We start from the raw sequence: 21,657 nt of genomic DNA, 5'->3' as shown, positions 1-21,657 counted from the left end.
AATATCCATCAACTGGTGAATAGGTAAATAACATGTGGTTTATCTGTACAATGGAATATTATTCACCAATGAAAGGGAATGAGGTACTTATAGATCCCAGCAACATGAATGAACCTTGAAATATGCTATGTAGAAGAAACCAGTCACAAAGGACCACGTATTGTGTGAAATGTCCAAAATAGGCAAACCTACAGAGATAGAAAATAGATTAGTGGCTGATGAGGACTCGATAGGACGATGATAGCTGAAGGGTATAGAATGGTTCTTCCTTAACCATCATATGTCAAGGCCACATCAGGGTGGGCAGTGGGAGGAATGCCCTTCCAGGGAGCTGTATAGCTTTAGCAGTTCATTTCCTGTTGGTGAGGGTTTGGGAGCCTGGGAATTCTTTTAAGATTTGATAATCACAGGCTTTTGCAGGCTGGGCTTGGAATTTCTTTAGCTGTACAGTTCCCTCAAAACCTAAGTGGCCAAGTGTAAAAAGGTTTTTTTGAAATAATTGTGGAAATATGAATGTGGACTGAGCATTTGATGATATTAAGAAATTAACTTTGTTAGGTGTGATGACATTGTGGTCATGTAAGGAAATGTTTTTGGGTTTTATGATTATGTCTAGACATATTTAGGGATTGAACATCATGATGTCAGATATTTGTTTTAAAATAATACAGCTGGGTGGTTGAGAGCCCGCCTGTAGATGCAGGGGACACGGGTTCGTCTCCTGGTCCAGGAGGATCCCATATGCTGCAGAGCGGCTGGGCCCATGGGCCATGGCCGCTGAGCCTGCGCGTCCGGAGCCTGTGCTCCGCAGCGGGAGAGGCCACAACAGTGAGAGGCCCGCGTACTGCAAAAAAAAAAATAATAATTAAAAAAAATAATAATAATACAGCTGAAAAAGAGAGAAGGAGAAATAAAGAGGGGCGAGGGAGGGCTGGGAAGGGAGAGAACAAAACCAGGAAGCCAGTAGCAAAATGTTTAATTGTTTAATCTGTAGGATGGGGCTCATAATAGTCTTCTCTCCACTTTTGTGCAGTTAGAAAACTTTCATTAAAAAAAAAATCAAACAAAGCTTTTTATAGGTTAGTAACCACAGCTGCCAAAGACTCTGATCTTTTGTTTACTGGCCTCTGTGCTCTATCCTTTCTCTAGCCCTTGAATTAATTTGTGGCTACTTTGTAAGAACTTTTGAAACAGTAGGCTACAGTGGGAGACAGTACGTCTAATCTTACCTTCTCCTGTGGATTCACTCCAGGTGTCTGGCAGATAACTATAGGTGGAAAAATGTTTGGCACCACAGTTTTCTCCTGTGAAAGTTGCTGCTCGGCAGCATCCCCTTAAATTGCTTCAATTCAGGTTACAAATCCTACCATTTATATACAAATATAGAATATATTTATATAGCAAGGGGGAAGGCTTGTGCATATATATTCATATTTATACATACACAGGCACATATATTACCTATAGATTCACGTAAATATGTATAAAATAACTCTGGAAGCATAAAACCCAGTAATGATAACTTTGGCTGCCTTCGGAAGGAAACTGATAGCTAGGAGAGTATGTAGGATAAAAGAGACAAAGGACCAAATCCTGGGGTACCAGCATCTAAGGGGTGAGCGGTAGATGGTCACTTCTTGTAAAGTCACCCTGAATAACCAATGTTTCTTACACTTTTAAGGAAGCATGGGAAGGACTTCCCTGGTGTCTAGTGGTTCAGACTCTGCCCGTCCACTGCAGGGGGCGTGGGTTCGATCCTTGGTCGGGGAACTAGGATCCCGCATGCCATGTGGCTTGGCCAAAAAAAAAAAAAAAAAAAAGCATGGGAAGAGCCCTAGAAAGGGAGCAGCCAGAGAGATAGGAGGGAAAGTCAGAGGAAGGAGTTTCAAAAAGGAAGTAGTGCTAAGGCTTGCATGTGCCCTTTGACCCAGCATTTCCACTTCCAGGAATCCATCTACAGGTATACTCGAACATTTGCAAAACGGTCTGTGCACAAGATTATCCACAGCGGCATTTTTTGTTCGTTTGCTTTTTGCATCATTGTTTTTAATAGCAGGAGTTTGGAAGCAACTTACGTGTTCACCAGTAGGGGTGCCCTGCACCTGAATGAGGAGGCTGTAAATTTGCTGATATGAAAAGAGTTCTAAAATATATTAAGTGTGAAAAGCAAGGATCTGAATCCTTGGAACGTCTTAAACTTTTATCATTGTTCTGAAAGGATGTAGCTTATAATTTGTATTCTTTATTATCATGGCAAAATACTTTGGCGGTGTCCATGCGCGGCTTGCGGGATCTTAGTTCCCCAACCAGGGATTGAACCCCGGCCCTCAGCAGTGAAAGTGCGGAGTCCTAACCATTGGACTGCCAGGGAATTCCCCCCAAATACTTTTTTCTTGTTGTTCTCTGAAGTCTAGTATTCTGTTATTCTTATTATGAGCTTTCTTATTACAAGCAATGGTTAGCATGATCAAATTTTTGAGTTATTAAATCTGCTCCCTTTGAGCCAATCACAGTTGCCTCCTGCTGTTTTGTGTCCTACTGCCAAGTGCCTTTATATGGTATTTTAGCTTTTTAATGGAGCTTTGATATGTAGCAGTCTCCTTGAGCCACAAGAGGGCAGAAGAACCTTTTGATTGCCTCCGGACAGGCTTGTGCTGCTATCCTTCTGGCAAAATTGTGCCTGGAATTGTTCTTTCACTAATGCATTCACTAGGCTGTACCCCTAGAAGGCAGGGCTTCTGCCTGTCATCGGTAGAGGGATGAGAGGAGAGAGCATAGATTTTGGAATCACAGATACCTGCCTTTTGCTTTCCCTCTGTCCCCCCTGCAAATTACTTAGTGAACTAGTTGCAGTTCTTAAGCTCTCTCAGAGCTTGAATATGCAGAACATATATGCAGTACTCAAGAATATGTAAGACTTACGAGAGAGCTGAGGCTTCAGAGTAAGCGGGACCTAACTTTGAGTCCCAGCTATGCGACATTGGGTAATTTATTTACTCTGTGAACCTGAGTTTTATCACCTGCAGAACTAGTTAAGGGTTCAACGAGAGAGTGCACATAAAGCTCTTAGCACTGTGTTGTAACAAGCACTGAAGAGGTAACTGCTTTAATTATAAGACCAGATAACTGTACAGATGGATAATAGATCGTCAATAGTTTTTGTTATGTGGCTTTTTGTTATGTATGTACTAATTTTTTACTTGATTACAAGCAAGGTGGTAATATTTTCTTTAGGACAATTTCAAAGCACCTTTTCTTAGAGGGGCTTTCAAAATGTGCTCTCTTATTTTCTTGCAAAGAGTTAGTCTTTAATTTTTTGATTTTTAATTTTTAAAATTTTTATTGGAGTATAGTTGATTTACAATGCTGTTAGTTTCTGGTATACAGCAAAGTGAATCAGTTATACATATATCCATTCTTTCTTATATTCTTTTCCCTTACAGGCCATTACAGAGTATGGAGTAGAGTTCCCTGTGCTGTACAGTAGGTCCTTATTGTCTATTTTACATATAGTGTGTATAAGGAGTTAGTCTTTTAACACTATAATACATTCTGAATTTTTGTGGAGAGTCTCAGTTTTAGAGCTTCCATCCCATCGTGATTTTGTGTATTTTTATTTTTGATTGGAAAATATGATACTTGGGCCCTACCCGGAGGCAGTGTCATGGTATTGCATCGAGGATACAGTGCCTGTCTCAGGTTGGGATCACAGGGAAGTGGCTCTGAGATAAAGATTAGTGTGTGAAGAGCTTATTGTGTAGTACTTTGGGGATTGACACCCCTGGAAGGAAAGGATATGAAAAGGAGGAAAAGGAAGCAGGATTGTCCAGAGGGAGGAGCTGGGCCGCGATGAGTCCCAAGAAAGGCCTCAGACTACCCCATGGGGACTGTGCAGTTGGGATGGTCCTGAGTTAGGGGGAGGGGGCTGTGCATTTGTGGTTTCTCCTTGACTAGTCATTGGATGCCACTAGTGTTGGATGAGGCCACCTGAGGAGGGGCATGACCCTGGGCAAGACAGCTGTTTTCTGCCAAGACATTTCCTGAAGAGGGCTGAGAGCTGGGGGCTTTCTGCCCACCGTGATCCCAGCAGCTGGACTAGTCCTTCATGACTCGAGGGGGGATCCGAGGGGTACCAGTGCCCAAGTCACCCAAAAGGGAAAATAGTAATATGGCTAGTGAAGTTTAACAAAATATAGCTTTAGACAGAATTGCTTGTAAGGAATACTTAGGAATAATTGTTACTTTTAACTTTAACAATTCAGGATGATATCAATTTAATCAAGGTAGACCCATTACTATTATAGACCGTCCCCAAATTTCAGTGGCTTAGCATAATGAAGGTTCATTTCTCTCCTGACACAATCTAGTGCCGATCTGTGAGGATAGGGGCAGGAGTTCTGTCCTACCTCATTCATTCAGGGACACAGACTCCTTCAGTCTAGTGACCCTGCCAGCTCCTAGGGCTGTGGAGTCTTCCACTGGATCCTCTGGTCCAGCTCACAGGGCAGAAACGGGCAAGAGCATGGAGAATGTGCAGAAGGTCTCAGTGGGCCAGGCCTGGTGGTGATGTGTTTCTACAACCCACATCCCACCGACCAGACCCCAGGCACATATTCCCACCTACCGAGGGGAGCTGGAAACTAGAGTAGTGGGGCACCCAGGAGGAACAGGACGGACATAGAACCCTCACTGCTTCAGTAGTACCTTGCTCACATCCTTGTGGTGGCTGGATTTAGTCACTACTGGTGAATCAAAGATACTTCAAAACTGTATGTTTTTAATTTCCCAGAGTTACATATTTAAATTGCCATCATCATAATATTGTGGTTTTATTTACCTGGGGATATTTAATTTAATTTAATTTATTTATTTTTTTGTGATATGCGGGCCTCTCACTGTTGTGGCCTCTCCCGTTGCGGAGCACAGGCTCCGGACGCGCAGGCCCAGCGGCCATGGCTCACGGGCCCAGCTGCTCTGCGGCATGTGGGATCTTCCCGGACTGGGGCACGAACCCGTGTCTCCTGCATCGGCAAGTGGACTCTCAACCACTGCGCCACCAGGGAAGCCCACCTGGGGATATTTTAAAAGGCTGAGGAAAACAGAATTTTACCAGAGAGAAAGGATAGAACAGAGTTACACAGAGCTGAGAATTTAAGGATTCCTTCCTCTGAAAAGGCAGAAAGAGGCAAACTAACTTCGGGTTTGTGTGTGTGTGTCTTTAGTGGTACAGAAGAAAATTGAGAAGCCTTTGATCCTGTCATATAGCTATGAAAACAAGCTCTTCTCTCTCCCTCAGCTAAAGGAGGAATGTCTTCCTCGAAATAACATGGAGGTAATTGGGAGAGATAGGATTACAAGGAAATGGTCATGCAAGTTGCGCTGATAGCTCCTTGTGGGGTTTTGTGTATATACCACCCAAACAGCCCTTGAGTTGGAGGGAGAGAAGCCAAGGTAGAGATATCAGGGACTTTTTCTGTCAGTCAACAAGAAGGATTACTGCTGAGTGAGAGTTGGTTACTTACTCAGCTTTGTTCTAGGCAGTGTGGGGCACATAGGAAGAGAGGCACCGGGGCCTGAGAAGTTTGCAGACTGAAAGCTGAGGCCACAGAAAGGAACCAAGGATAAGAAAGGGCCAGATTAACTGTTTCAGAGTTGAGAAGGAAGACATGAAAATCATGCAAGGCTTGAGAGAGAGATGGGCTCTGAAGCAGGGACCCTGACAGGTGGAGTAGGATATCTGGGTACCTGGGGGAATGCTCCAGATAAGTAGAACATTAGCAGTATTTCTGAAGCAGCAGTAATTGCTGACAGGGATATGAAGGGGTGAGGAGTCGTGAAACAGAAGGCTGGAGAAGGAGGGCAGAGTCAGAGCACAGAGGGCCTTCGTGTCAGGTGTGCGAGTTTAGATTTGATGCAGCGGGGGGCCATCAAAGGTTCTTACACTTAATAGAAATGCCTGGAAATGTGGTGTTCTGGACTTCTGTGTGGAGGAGAATTAACAGAACCCAGAGGTTTCTTGCGGAATTTCTATTTGAGTACCTAAAATATTTGTTTTCCTTTATTCCCTTAGCAGAGTTCATTCCACAGCCATTTAATTGTATTTACCAAGCTAGTTACTGTACCAGTCTCTAAAGATCAAAATTAAGCCCCGGTCCCTACTTCTGAGGAAATTATAGTCTGGTTAGGTAAGACATACTTTTTAAAAAATGAGTTCATGCGGTCTTACATATGTGAAGATAGAGGGATGTGTAGCTGTGCTGACAGTGCTTGGCATCCTTTTAAAAAGCCCACACCCTGCTGTGAAAACATTGAAATCTCAGTCTCTCTTAACTGATGTTTACAAATAAAATAAATACCATAATTAAAAGTTAGTTTAGGGAAATCCTCCTGCCCCTACCACTCCCCTTGATTATTACCGTTAGACAGGGAGTGATTAATGGGACACAGAAGTGCAGTGTCAGGGATGGGTGCAGGAAAGCCTTCATAGAGGAGGTGACTCTCAAGCCTAGACTTGAAAGATGAATAAGGTGAGAAGTGCATTTGAGGCAGAAAGAATAGCCTGAGTAAAGGGGTAGGGACCTGAAGAAGGGCTAGGGGAGAGTCTTGTAAAGAATGCTGAGTTTGGACTCTGTTACAGGGAAGCTGCTGATGCAAGGATTTTTTTTTCTTATTCTTTTAAAAAAATTTTTTAATAGGTCTTTACTGGAGTATAATTACTTCACAATACTGTGTTAGTTTCTGTTGCACAACAAAGCGAATCAGCCATATGCACACACATGTCCCCATATCTCCTCCCTCTTGAGCCTCCCTCCCATCCTCCCTATCCCACCCCTCTAGGTCATCGCAAAGCCCTGAGCCGATCTCCTTGTGCTATGCTGCTGCTTCAAGCAGGAGAGAAATGTGGGATTTGCATTTTAGGAAGATGACTCTGGCAGCAGTGTGGAGGATACATTGAGACAGAAAGATGGGAGGTAGGGATACCAACTGCCACAGCACTTCAACAAGTGGGGGGTTCAGGGACGGGGAGAATGCCTGGAAAGGCTGCATAGTGGAGGGGATACCTGAGCTGAATAGGAGGCACAGAGAATAGCAGCAGAGGCAAAGGGAAGATTATGGGCAAAGGCACAAAGTGTGAAAGAGCATGGCATGTTTGCAAAACTGTGGGAAGTCGTGTATGGCTGGCCAATAGGGTATAAATGGGATTATACTCACTCGGTGGGTAGGTAATGATTCAGGTAACATTGAAGAGGTTAAACTTTATCAGGTAAATGAAGAAGAAGCCACGGACCACACATGAAGCAAGTCCCAGCAAGTTTCCAAGGGTTGATAGCATACAGAACAAATTCTCTGGTCATAGTGAAATTAAGCTAGAAATCAATAACAGAAAGATAACTAGAAAATCCTTTTATGTTTAGAAATAAAGAAATGAACTTGTAAGTCATCATTGGGTCAAAGAAAAAAAAGTCATAATCATAAATAGATTGAACTGAATGGTATTGAAAATACATGTCAGAACTTGTATAATGCTACCAAAACGAAGCTTTGAGAGAAATTCATAGACCTAAAGGCGTATATTAGAAAAAAGCACCAAAGGCTGAAAATCTAAACATCTATTTTAAGAAGTTAGAAAACATACTGTAACAAATTAAGCCCAAAGTAGGAAAACGAAATAATAAAGAGTTTGATGAAAAAAAAAAAAGTTTACAATATAAAGGACTAACAAAGCTCAAAGTTTGTATTTTCAAAAGATTAATAAAATTGACAAACCTCTGGTAAGACTGATCATGGAGGAGCAGTGGAGGGGTGTGTGTGTGTGTGTGTGTGTGTGTGTGTTTAAGCACCAGTGCCGAAAGTGTAATGCCAGGAATAGGAATGGGGACAACACTGGAGAAGCTATAGACAATCAAAAGATAGAGGATATTGTGAGCAATTTTATACCAAAAGTTTTGAGAACTTTATGAAAATAGATCAATTTCTAAAATAATATAATTGTCCAAAACTAACTGAAGAAGTAATGAAAACCTTAAAATCCTATAAATATTAAACCAATGAAATCAATAATCAAAAATCTTTCCACGAAGAAAACTCCAATCTCAGATGGCTTTACTGGAGATTTCTTGAAAAGAATGAAAAGAATAAATAAATAATTCCAGCCTCATACAAACTCTTCCAGAGAAGAGAAGAAGAGGGATACCCCTTCTTGTTTTTTGAGACTAGCGCCTCCTTGATACCAAAACCCAATAAAGACAACTCAAGACAGGAAAATTACAGGCCAAGCTACTTAAAAATATGGATATAAAAATCCTGAACAGGGCTCCCCTGATGGCGCAGTGGTTAAGAATCCGCCTGTCGACGCAGGAGACACGGGTTTGAGCCCTGGTCTGGGAAGATCCCACATGCCGTGGAGCAACTAAGCCCACGCACCATAACTACTGAGCCCATGTGCCACAACTATGAGCCTGTGTTCTAGAGCCTGCAACCCACAACTACTGAAGCCCGTGTGCCTAGAGCCCGTGCTCCGCAACAAGAGAAGCCACTGCAAAGAGAAGCCCGTGCACCGCAACAAAGAGTAGCCCCTGCTCGCCGCAACTAGAGAAAGCCTGCGCAACAACAAAGACCCAGTGCAGCCAAAAAAAAAAAAAAAAATCCTGAACAAAATTTTAGCAAATCCCACAATACATAAAAAAATAATACATCTAGTTGGGCTTACCCTAAGAATATACCTGGTTGACTTAACATTAGATAAATCCATTAGTGTAATTAATCATATTAATAACAAATAGATTTTAGTAGGTTAAATAGATTAAAAAGAAAAGTCATATTATTTTAGTAGATATAGAAAAAAACATTTAATAAAATTAAACATTCACTCATGCTAGGACTGCTTAGCAAACTAGGACTAACAGAGAACTTTAACCTGAAAAAGGTGTCTATCCATAAAAACTCCACAAAAAACATCTCGTTTAATTGTGAAATTCTGAAGGTTTCCCTTTCAAGATCAGAAACAAGACAAGCACCAAGCATGACTGTTTTTCAGTATTGAGCTGTATGCCTAATGCAATGAGGCAAGGAAAAAAAATGATGAAAATCTAACCTGAGGAAGTAATGGGACGGAAATGAGGGCATGAGTTTGAAAGAAATTTAGGAAGGCTTGTCTGACTGAGATTCATGGATTCATTTATTTTGTTGATTAAATATATTGCCTGGTAATGCTACCAAGTCCAAGCTCGTGCTGCTCACCACAGGACAGGCCAGTAAATCAAGAGACGAGTTTTTGGGGCGACTTGATTCGGAAAGCCAGCAGACTGCTAAGATGGCGGACTAGTGTCCCAAGGAACCCTCTTACCCAAGGTAGAATTCAGGCTTCTTTTATACTAAAAGGAGAGGGGGTGTGTCTGGTTGTTGCAAACTTCTTGGTGTGGGAATCCTTTGTTCTTGCAGCTGTCCAGGTAGGTCTGGTCACAATGTTCCTATAAACCTCCAACATGACAAATGTACTTCTTTGTTCTGCATCTTTTTATCTCTGTGTGAATGGGAAAGTGTTATACTTTTAAAGGTCAGAGTCTTGAGAACCAGCTATCCTGTATATTTCAGGCTATAGGCAACATTCTTTTACAAAAGGTGCAGAGCCAGCATGACTAAGCACAGGCAACAGAAGGTTACAGCTAAAGGAATAGATCCAATATGCAGTCAGATTTGTTCTTCTCTGTTACAGTAATGGGAAAATAGGAAGTTGAAGCAAAGGAAAGGGGCCTAATATTTATTCAGTTCTTATTCTGTGAAAGTTCCGGACTAGATGCTTTCACATATTTAATTATTTTAATCCATACATTCTCTTCACTATCTTGAAAACTCATGCAATTGATGATTAGGGAAGCAACATGAGAAAAAGGAAATATATTTGCATAAATTTATCCTCATTGTTAAATACTAGTTCAAGCTAAGCTCATATTTAGGTACTAAGAATAATGTGTACTTTATGTATTTTTCATTCATTTTTAATTGTATAGCAGGTCTGAGGTAGAATGAAGTTTGTCAAATGGTCCTTTTCTAATTTTATAGGTGAAAAAGCAAACATAAAACTATACTGATTAGCTCAATGTCAATATCGGATCAAGGCTTTAATCTTTCACTCCAGGGAGCACATAAACTATAACTTGAAAGCACATAAGCAAAAGATTTTCAAAATGGAAGTATGTTGGGGTCCTAGAAGCATGGTTTGGGTAATCACACAGGATATCTGTAGTTAGAGCCTGTGTAAGACTATGAGAGAGATGGGGTGGGGTGGGGTAGATGGGGGAGAGCGGGAGGGAGGGAGAGAGAGAGAGAGAGAGAGAGAGAGAGACCTCCTCTGCCCCAGTGACAGACCTCAAGTCCACAGCTGTATGCAAAGATTAACCAACACAAACAGAACAGATTTTAAAAGTATTGACACAAGGAGGGAGCTACAACCTTATTATGACTTGCTGAGATAGAACTGGTGACAAAAACATAATGAAAGGGAACGTCCAGTTCAGAGACCAATTTATTGGGGAAAAAGAAGCCATCCTGGAAGTGACACTTAGAGATGAAAATTACTGGGGCAGTTTATTGATTGTCTGTTAACACTAAAAACAAGGCATCTCATAAAATCTTACCTTGCTTCTCATTGCTTAGAAGGAAGAAGAAATTATTTCAATTTAGCAAACACTTCTGAATTCCTGCTGCATGCCAGATAATTTGCCAAGTGCCTAGGATGCTTAAACAAGTTCAGTCTCTGAGCTGGAAGGAAGCTCTGAGCCCTGATCTCTAGCAGAAGGTGTCCAAAACTTCCTCTCACGGTATACAAAGCCCTTCATGTTTTGAATCTCCAACCCATCTTTGCAGCCTCGTCTGCCAGAGTAACAAAGTTAGTTATCATCTACTGTGTTTCAGTGCTTTACATCCTTATCTGCCTTAATCAGATCTTCACTCTTCCAGTTATTTCCAGTTGCCAAGTCCAATGGGATTATTTTGTCCCTTATCAGCTGTTTCTCACCATCAGTTATATTCCTCTCTCTGACATTTCCACCTTCCACTTTTTCCTGGCTCTTTTCCTTTGGGCAATAACATGCTCAGTTATTTACATATACATAAAAATTGTGAATGTATTTTAGTACATTGAGTAAGTGCTTGAATATGTCTGCAATAAACGGATTGACTGGTTTAGAATTAACATGAATTAGGGATCTCGTTTTCATGTACTATAAAATTGATTCTTAGAAATTATTATTTATATTTAAATAAGTGAGACTGTTGAGTGATGTCTTTTGGGGAAACCACTTTTGACTCAGTGATCTAAAAATCAGACCAGAACTCAGAAATTATAGTTTTTAATAAAAATTTATATGTGTTTGCACCATTATAAAATAAGGCTAATTATAGAATAAACATTTACAGTTCTGTCATTCGGAGTCAATCTGAGGTAATTTTTGTTTTATCTTCTCCTGAACTTTTTCCTAGCTTTTTTCTTTGTTGTATACAACTAATCACATTGGTGTATAGATAACACATATTTTTTAAAAGTTTTTAATTGTGTAACTTGTATGTTATAGCATTAATAGTCTGAAATTGTAAGATCACAGGGCATTATGTAATTCAGTTAGGCATACATGTTAACCATGAATACATGCTCATTTAAATACCTTCAATAAACAAGTATACAGAGTAAAAAAATAAGTTATCCATCACACAGTCCCAAATTTAAAGGTTTGGTGTGTATTTTTCTAGGCAATTTTTCATGGATGTGTATTTTGTGTATGTGTGTGCAGTGTCTGTACCATACAGGCTATGGTGGTTATAGTTGTGATGATTATACTATTAATTCAGGCAAGTAAATTTCTTAGACAAAGGGCACCTTGTTTTAGAGAAGAAAGTCTCTTTCAAAGGGGTGTGCTCCTGGACTTGGGACATCATTTTTCTTTCCCCCAGGAGCATGGAAGTTAAAAGAAAAATTAAGAAAAGGGGAAATATTAGAAGTCTGCTGACTTGAAACTGAACATATCCAGGAGAGGTGTAGGTCTATGCCCTAGATTCAATTTTTTGCCTGTGGATGTCCAGTTCTAGCACCACTTGTCTTTGCTCCATTGCATTGCCTTTGCTCCTTTGTCAAAGATCAGTTGACTATGTTTATGTTGGTCTACTTCTGGGCTCTCTCTTCTGTTCCATTGATCTATTTGTCTAGTCTTTTGCCAGTGCCACATTGTCTTGATTACTGTAGTTTTATAGTAAGTCTTGAAGTCAGGTAATGCCAGTCTTCCAACTTTGTTCTTCTACAACATTGTGTTGGCTATTCTGGTCTTCTGCCTCTCCATATAAACATTAGGATCAGTTTGTCAATCCACAAAATAACTTACTGGGATTTTGATTGGAATTGCCTTGAATCTGTCAGTCAAGTTGAGAAGAACTAATACCTTGACAAAACTGAGTCTTCCTCTGGAACATGAAATATCTCTCCATTTATTTAGTTCTTCTTTGATTTCATTCATCAGAGTTTTATACTTTTCCTCATATAGATCTTATATGTATTTTATTAGATTTATACCTAAGTATTTTATTTTTGGGGTGCTATTGTAAATGGTATTTTTTTTTTTTTTTTTTTTTTTTTTTGCGGTACACAGGCCTCTCACTGCTGCGGCCTCTCCCGTTGCGGAGCACAGGCTCCAGACGCGCAGGCCCAGCGGCCATGGCTCATGGGCCCAGCCGCTCCGCAGCATGCGGGATCCTCGTAGACCAGGGCACGAACCCGTGTCCCCTGCATCGGCAGGTGGACTCTCAACCACTGTGCCACCAGGGAAGCCCAATGGTATTGTTTTTAATTTCAAATTCCAGTTGTTCATTGCTGGCTTATAGGAAAGTGATTGACTTTTGTATATTCATCTTGTATCCTACAACCTTCCTATAATCACTTACTACTTCCAGGAGGTTTTTTAAATCCGTTTTTTGGGATTTTCTACATAGACAATTGTGTCATGTGTGAACAAAGACAGTTTTATTTCTTCCTTCTCTATATGTATAGCTTTCATTTTCTTTTCTTGTTTTACTAGCTGAGAGTAGTAAACGGAGTGGTCAGAGGGGACATCCTCGTATCGTTCCTGGTCTTAATGGAAAAGCTTCTATTTTCTAACCATTAAGTATGATGTTAGCTGTAAGTTTTTAGAGATATGCTTTATCAAGTTGAGGAAATTTCCTTCTAATCCTAGTTTACTAAAAGCTTTTATCATGACTTGGTGTTGGATTTTGTCAAATACCTTTTCTGCATCTACTGATATGATCATGTGATTTTTCTTCTTTAGCCTGTTGGTGTGACATATTACATAAATTGATTTTGAATGTTGAACCAGCCTTGCATACCTGAGATTAATCCCACAACCATGGTGTATAAGTCTTTTAATAGATTGCTGGATTTGGTTTGCTAATATTTTTTTGAGGATTTATGCATCTCCATTCATGAGAGATACTGGCCTGTAGTTTTCTTTTCTTGTAATGTTTTTGTCTGGTTTTGGTATTAAGGCAATGCTGGCCTCAAAGAATGAGTTAAGAAGTATCTCCTGTGCTTCTGTCCTCTGAAAGAGATGATGGAGAATTGACTTAATTTCTTTCTTAAAATACGGTAGAATTTACCAGTGATCCCATTTGTGCCTAATGATTTCTGTTTTGGAAGGTGTTGATTATTGGTTCATTTTATTTAGTAGATATAGGCCTATTCAGATTGTCAGTTTCTTCTTGTGTGAGTTTTGGTAATTTGTGTCTTCAAGGAATTGGTCTATCTCATCTGGATCATCAAATTTGTGGGCATAGAGTTATTCATAGTATTCCTGTATGTGAAAGTAACTTGCAGAGTTTTTGACACTTTCTCTTAAATACTTCAACTTGGATCTCCTAAAAACAAGGATAATCTATTACATAGCCACAGTACCATTATCACACTAAGAAAACTGACTTATTAAGTCTCATATTAATTACTTAATAATTAACTTACTAATCACAAAGGAAGAAAACATTCTGAGGGTCAACACCTTAACCAAATGATCAAATTTAACATCACCGGCTTCCCTGGTGGCGCAGTGATTGAAAGTCCGCCTGCCGATGCAGGGGACATGGGTTCATGCCCCGGTCCAGGAAGATCCCACATGCCGCGGAGTGGCTGGGCCTGTGAGCCATGGCCGCTGAGCTTGCGCGTCCGGAGCCTGTGCTCCACAACGGAGGAGGCCACAACAGTGAGAGGCCCGTGTACCACAAAAAAAAAAAAAACACAAAAAAACAAACAAAAAAATTTAACATTACCAATATGGTAGGCTGACATTATCTGCCTTGTAATGTGACACAATAAAAAGCATACATCGCTTTTGGAGTGCTTGTGCCAAAAATGTTTAATTTGAATCTAATCGTGAGGAAATAATAAGACAAATAAACATGTAGGACATGCTACAAGTCACCTGACCTGGACTTTTAAAAAGAAGTTGACCAGAGGGCAGACAGCAGAAGCAAGAAGAACTACAATCCCGCAGCCTGTGGAACAAAAACCACATTCACAGAAAGATAAACAAGATGAAAAGGCAGAGTGTATGTACCACATGGAGGACCAAGATAAAATCCCAGAAAAACAGCTAAATGAAGTGGAGATAGGCAACCTTCCAGAAAAAGAACTCAGATTAATGATAGTGAAGATGATCCAGGACCTCGGAAAAAGAATGGAGACAAAGATCGAGAAGATGCAAGAAATGTTTAACAAAGACCTAGAAGAATTAAAGAACAAACAAACAGAGGTGAACAATACAATAACTGAAATGAAAACTACATTAGAAGGAATCATTAGCAGAATAACTGAGGCAGAAGAACGGATAAGTGACCTGGAAGACGGAATGGTGGAATTCACTGCTGCAGAACAGAATAAAGAAAAAAGAATGAAAAGAAATGAAGACAGCCTAAGAGACCTCTGGGACAACATTAAATGCAACAACATTTGCATTATAGGGGTCCCAGACGGAGAAGAGAGAGAGAAAGGACCCGAGAAAATATTTGAAGAGATTATAGTCGAAAACTTCCCTAACATGGGAAAGGAAATAGCCACCCAAGTCCAAGAAGTTCAGAGAATCCCATAGGAGATAAACCTAAGGAGAGACATGCCGAGCCGCATAGTAATCAAGTTGGCAAAAATAAAGGCAAAGAAAAATTATTGAAAGCAGCAGGGGAAAAATGGCAAATAACATACAAGGGAACTCCCATAAGTTTAACAGCTGATTTCTCAGCAGAAACTCTACAAGCCAGAAGGGAGTGGCGTGACATACTCAAAGTGATGAAAGGGAAGAACCTACAACCAAGATTACTCTATCCAGCAAGGATCTCATTCAGATTCGACAGAGAAATCAAAAGCTTTACAGACAAGCAAAGCTAAGAGAATTCAGCACCACCAAACCAGCTCTACAACAAATGCTAAAGGAACTTCTCTAAGTGGGAAACACAAGAGAAGATAAGGACCTACAAAAGCAAACCCAAAACAATTAAGAAAATGGTAATAGGAACATACATATCGACAATTACCTTCAACATGAATGGATTAATTCTCCAACCAAAAGACACAGGCTCACTGAATGGATACAAAAACAAGACCCATCGATATGCTGTCTACAGGAGACCCTCTTCAGACCTAGGGACACATACAGACTGAAAGTGAGGGGATGGAAAAAGATATTCCATGCAAATGGAAATCGAAAGAAAGCTAGAGTAGCAATACTCATATCAGATAAAATGGACTTTCAAATAAAAAATGTTACAAGAGACAAGGAAGGATACTACATAATGATCAAGGGATCAATCCATGAAAAAGATATAACAATTAGACATATATATGCACCCAACATAGGAGCACCTCAATACATAAGGCAACTGCTAACAGCAATAAGAGAGGAAATCGACAGTAACACAATAATAGTGGGGGACTTTAACACCTCTCTTACACCAATGGACAGATCATCCAAACAGAAAATTAATAAGGAAACACAAGCTTTAAATGACACAATAGACCAGATAGATTTGATTGATATTTATAGGACATTCCATCCCAAAACAGCAGATAACACTTTCTTCTCAAGTGCGCACAGAACATTCTCCAGGATAGGTCACATCTTGGGTCACAAATCAAGCCTCAGTAAATTTAAGAAAATTGAAATTATATCAAGCATCTCTTCTGACCACAACATTATGAGATTTGACATGAATTACAGGGGTAAAAACGTAACAACCCCAAACACATGGAGGCTAAACAATACATTACTAAATAACCAAGAGATCACTGAAGAAATCAAAGAGGAAATCAGAAAATACCTAGAGACAAACGACGATGAAAACGTGATGATCCAAAACCTATGGGATGCAGCAAAAGCAGTTCTAAGTGGGAAGTTTATAGCAATACAATCCTACCTCAAGAAACAAGAAAAATCTCTAATAAACAACCTAACTTTACACCTAAAGGAACTAGAGAAAGAAGAACCAACAAACCCAAAAGTTAATAGAAGGAAAGAAATCATAAAGATCAGAGCAGAAATAAATGAAATAGAAACAAAGAAAACAATAGCAAAGATCAATAAAACTAAAAGCTGGTTCTTTGAGATGATAAACAAAATTGATAAACCATTAGCCAGACTCATCAAGAAAAAGAGGGAGATGACTCAAATCAATAAAATTAGAACTGAAAAAGAAGTTACAACCAACACTGCGGAAATATAAAGCATCCTAAGAGACTACTACAGGCAACTCTATGCCAATAAAATGGACAACCTGGAAGAAATGGACGAATTCTTAGAAAGGTATAACCTTCCAAGACTGAACCAGGAAGAAATAGAAAATATGAACAGACCAATCACAAGTAATGAAATTGAAACTGTGATTAAAAATCTTCCAACAAACAAAAGTCCAGGACCAGATGGCTTCACAGGTGAATTCGATCAAACATTTAGAGAAGAGCTACCACCCATCCTTCTCAAACTCTTCCAAAAAATTGCAGAGGAAGGAACACTCCCAAGCTCATTTGACGAAGCCACCATCACCCTGATACCAAAACCAGACAAAGATACTACAGAAAAAGAAAATTACAGACCAATACCACTTATGAATATAGATGCAAAAATCCTCAAAAACATACTAGCAAACAGAATCCAACGACACATTAAAAGGATCATACACCATGATCAGGTGGGATTTAAGCCAGGGATGCAAGGATTCTTCAACATACGCACATCAATCAATGTGATATGCCATATTAACAAAGTGAAGAATAAAAACCATGTGATCATCTCAATAGATGCAGGAAAAGGTTTTGACAAAATTCAACACCCATTTATGATAAAAACTCTCCAGAAAGTGGGCATAGAGGAAACCTACCTCAACATAATAAAGGCCATATATGACACAACCACAGCAAACGTCATTCTCAATGGTGAAAAACTGAAAGCATTTCCTCTAAGATCAGGAACAAGACAAGGATGTCCACTCTCACCACTATTATTCAACATAGTTTTGGAAGTCTTAGTCACGGCAATCAGAGAAGAAAAAGAAATAAAAGGAATCCAAATTGGAAAAGAAGAAGTAAACCTGTCACTGTTTACAGATGACATGATACTATACATAGAGAATCCTAAAGATGCCACCAGAAAACTACTAGAGCTAATCAATGAATTTGGTAAAGTTGCAGGATACTAAATGAATGCACAGCAATCTCTTGCATTCCTATACACTAATGATGAAAAATCTGAAAGGGAAATTAAGGAAACACTCCCATTTACCACTGCAACAAAAAGAATGAAATACCTAGGAATAAACCTACCTAGGGAGACAAAAGACCTGTATGCAGAAAACTAAAAGACACTGATGAAAGGAATCAAAGATGACACAAACAGATGGAGAGATATACCATGTTCTTGGATTGGAAGAACCAATTTTGTGAAAATGACTCTATTACCCAAAGCAATCTACAGATTCAATGCAATCCATGTCAAATTACCCATGGATGGCATTTTTTACAGAACTAGAACAAAATATCTTAAAATTTGTACAGAGACCCAAAAGACCCCGAGTATCCAAAGCAGTCTTGAGGGAGAAAAACGGAGCTGGAGGAATCAGTCTCCCTGTCTTCAGACTATACTACAAAGCTACGGTAATCAAGACAATATGGTACTGGCACAAAAACAGAAATATAGATCAGTGGAACAGGATAGAAAGCCCAGAGATAAACCCACACACCTGTGGTCAACTAATCTATGACAATGGAGGGAAGGGTATACAATTGAGAAAAGACAATCTCTTCAATAAGGGGTGCTGGGAAAACTGGACAGCTACATGTAAAAGAATGAAATTAGAACACTCCCTAACACCATACACAAAAATAAACTCAAAATGGATTAGAGACCTAAATGTAAGACAGACGCTATAAAACTCTTAGAGGAAAACTTAGGAAAAACACTCTTTGACATAAATCACAGCCAGATCTTTTTTGATCAACCTCCTAAAGTAATGGAAATAAAAACAAAAATAAACAAATGGGACCTAATGAAACTTAAAAGCTTTTGCACAGCAAAGGAGACTACAAACAAGACGAAAAGACAACCCTCAGAATGGGAGAAAATATTTGCAAACATATCAACGGACAAAGGATTAATCTCCAAAATATATAAACAGCTCATGCAGCTCAGTATTAAAAAAACAAACAACCCAATCCAAAAATGGGCAGAAGACTTAAATAGACATTTCTTCAAAGAAGACATACAGATGGCCAAGAAACACATGAAAAGCTGCTCAACATCACTAATTTTTAGAGAAATGCAAATCAAAACTACAATGAGATATCACCTCACACCAGTTAGAATGGGCATCATCAGAAAATCTACAAATGAATGCTGGAGAGAGTGTGGAGATAAGGGAACCCTCTTGCACTGTTGGTGGGAATGTGAATTGATACAGCCACTGTTGAACAGTATGGAGGTTCCTTAAAAAACTATAAATAAAATTATCATATGACCCAGCAGTCCCACTACTAGGCATATACCCAGAGAAAACCATAGTTCAAAAAGACACATGCACCCCAGTGTTCATTGCAGCACTATTTACAATAGCCAGGACATGGAAGCAACCTAAGTGCCCATCGACGGATGAATGGATAAAGAAGATGTTGTACATATATACAATGGAATATTACTCAGGTACAAAAAGGAATGAAATTGGGTCATTTGTAGAGACGTGAATGAATCTAGAGACTGTCATACAGAGTGAAGTAAGTCAGAAAGAGAAAGACAAATGTATATTAACGCATATATGTGGAACCTAGAAAACTGGTACAGATGAACCGGTTTGCAGGGCAGAAATTGAGACGCAGATGTAGGGAACAAACGTATGGACACCAAGGGTGGAAAGTGTCGGGGGTGGTGGTGGTGGTGGTGGGATGAATTGGGAGATTGGGATTGACATGTATACACTAATATGTCTAAAATGGATAACTAATAAGAACCTGCTGTATAAAAAATAAATAGCATAAAATTGAAAAATTCCACACACACAAAAAAAGTCAGTTACATGAGTAAACAAAGATGGAGGAGGTAGTCTGTTCCTAATTAAAAGAGGCTAAACAGCCAAATGCCAAGTGCAAACTCTTGGCTGGAACACAGATATGAGGAAGAAAAGCCATAAATGACATTTGGGGGACAACTGGGTCAATTTTAATATGTATTGTATATGATAATATTGAATCTTTGTTATTTAAAACAGTGTTAGTTGTGGTGATTCTAACTTGTTTTTTTCTTTTGATATTTTTATTCTCGTCTCACTGAACAAATGCGACTGTATACCCCATATTTTAATAAAAATCAAAGCTGTTTTCTGTCTCATTCCCTTGTGGAGAGTTATGCAGTGAATGTTTCCAGAGGGCCGTATCCTGCTATATATGTGTGCAGGTGTTGTGTCGGCCACTGAGTGGGCTCCTCTCTCTGGCAGATTCAGGAGCTTTGCATTGTTGATCAGGAACTGGATTTTTTAGGTTAGGGGCCAGAGAAAGGATGAGAGTCGTAAAGGATAAGTATGGGATAAGCCCTGTATGAAGGAACACATTACTCATCTCTTTGAGGGAGGTGGAACCAAGCATCCTGCGGATATTCTAAAATATAGGCTTCTAAAAATCTGTAGTGTAGAAATACTGTGAGAGGGAATGGTAGGAAGACTATCTCTTTGAGATGTTACCTCAAAGTGTAGCTCTAAAGATGTTTTTTCCTACATCTCCATGCTATGCTTTTGATTATGTTCAGTCCCTGTCTGCCTGATTCTTTTATGTTTTCTTCCCTAGTTTTAGAGCGAGGACCAGAACTTATTCCTTGAGTACTTTGGATATCAGTTTATAAAGATAATTTGTTACCCTTGCTGAATAAAGAAGCACTCTCCTCTATTGCCAGAATCTGCCCATTTTTCAAGAGAAGCTGGAAGTCTACATTTTTTTGTGAAATCTCTTGACTTATGAATGTAATAAATTTAAAACTTTTCGCACTTTGTGGACTAAATATAGCACGTATGTGAGCCTCCAGTTTGCAACATCTGCTTGAGGGGACACAGAAGTATAGGTATAGGAGAATTCTAAGCCAACAATTAGGCAAAACTTCCTTCTTGCCCAGCCCTAAATTTAAAAAAATTTTTTTAAGTTGCTGAATAAAAGATTCAGAATACTAAGGACAGAAACCAGAAAAGGTATTTTGTTTGTTTGTTTGTCGTTGTTTAAACCAAGTCCTTTTTATTTTCTCCTCAATATAAAGTGATAAATAATTATTACTTTCACTGATTTCTTAGCCCTCTGCTGGTGAGGTTTCTTTCTTGCTTTCATTTAGAAAATAAAATCCAAACAGTAAAGTTCCCTCTGTTTTATGAGTGGCAGACAAATGAGATTTGTCCATGGTCAACCTCTATGACCACAGAGGTTTATGTTTCCCTAGAGATGAGGTGAACTGCCTTCCACTCCTTTTTATTTTTTAAGGTAACAGCTTTCTTAAAATATAATTTACATACCATATAATTCTTCCATTCAAAGTATACAATTCAATGGTTTTTAAGTATATTCACACAGTGTGCAAACATCACAATTAATTTTAGAACATTTTCATTACCCCAGAAAGAAAGCCTGTACCCATTTGCAGTTGTGCTCTGTTTTCCCCTAACCACCTCCAGCCCTAGGCAGCCGCAAATCTACTTTCTATTACTGTAGATTTGCCTGTCCTGGACATTTTATATAAATAGAATCATACATTGTGTGAACTTTTGTGACTGGCTTCTTTCACTTTGCGTTCAGGATTCATCCATGTTGAAGCATGTATCAATACTTCATTCTTTTTCATGATGAAGTAATATTCCATTGTGGATATACCACATTTTATTTATCCTGCCAACTTTAATAATTTAATAGCCAGTTATTTTACCAGCAAAAGTGAGTTTATATGGGAATAGAAGAGGACTTGCAATTCAAGAAATGTAAGCTATGGTGAACCATAGGTAAATTCAGAAAACAAGGAAGGGGAACTTGCTTTTATAGGGAAAACAATGGGATTTGGGAGGGGCTGTGATAACGAGAGAGTCCACTGGAGGAAGCTGGGAGTCCAGAGTATAGAGGCT

At 39.3% G+C, this 21,657-nt stretch overlaps 1 protein-coding gene across 3 annotated transcripts in view; it reads left to right on the top strand.

The window, feature by feature from the left end:
- ST3GAL3 (ST3 beta-galactoside alpha-2,3-sialyltransferase 3) overlaps window positions 1-21,657 on the top strand; it is a 229,152-nt gene that overhangs the window by 62,586 nt on the left and 144,909 nt on the right. The gene's annotated exons all lie outside the window — the stretch shown is intronic.

This window comes from Delphinapterus leucas, chromosome 1 (genome assembly GCF_059928025.1).
Source record: "Delphinapterus leucas isolate spDelLeu-1000000601 "Yukka" chromosome 1, BTC_Dleu_Yukka2, whole genome shotgun sequence".
Lineage (NCBI taxonomy): Eukaryota > Metazoa > Chordata > Mammalia > Artiodactyla > Monodontidae > Delphinapterus > Delphinapterus leucas.
The sequence above is the reverse complement of the archived record's forward strand: the minus strand, read 5'-3'. Positions and strand labels throughout refer to the sequence as shown.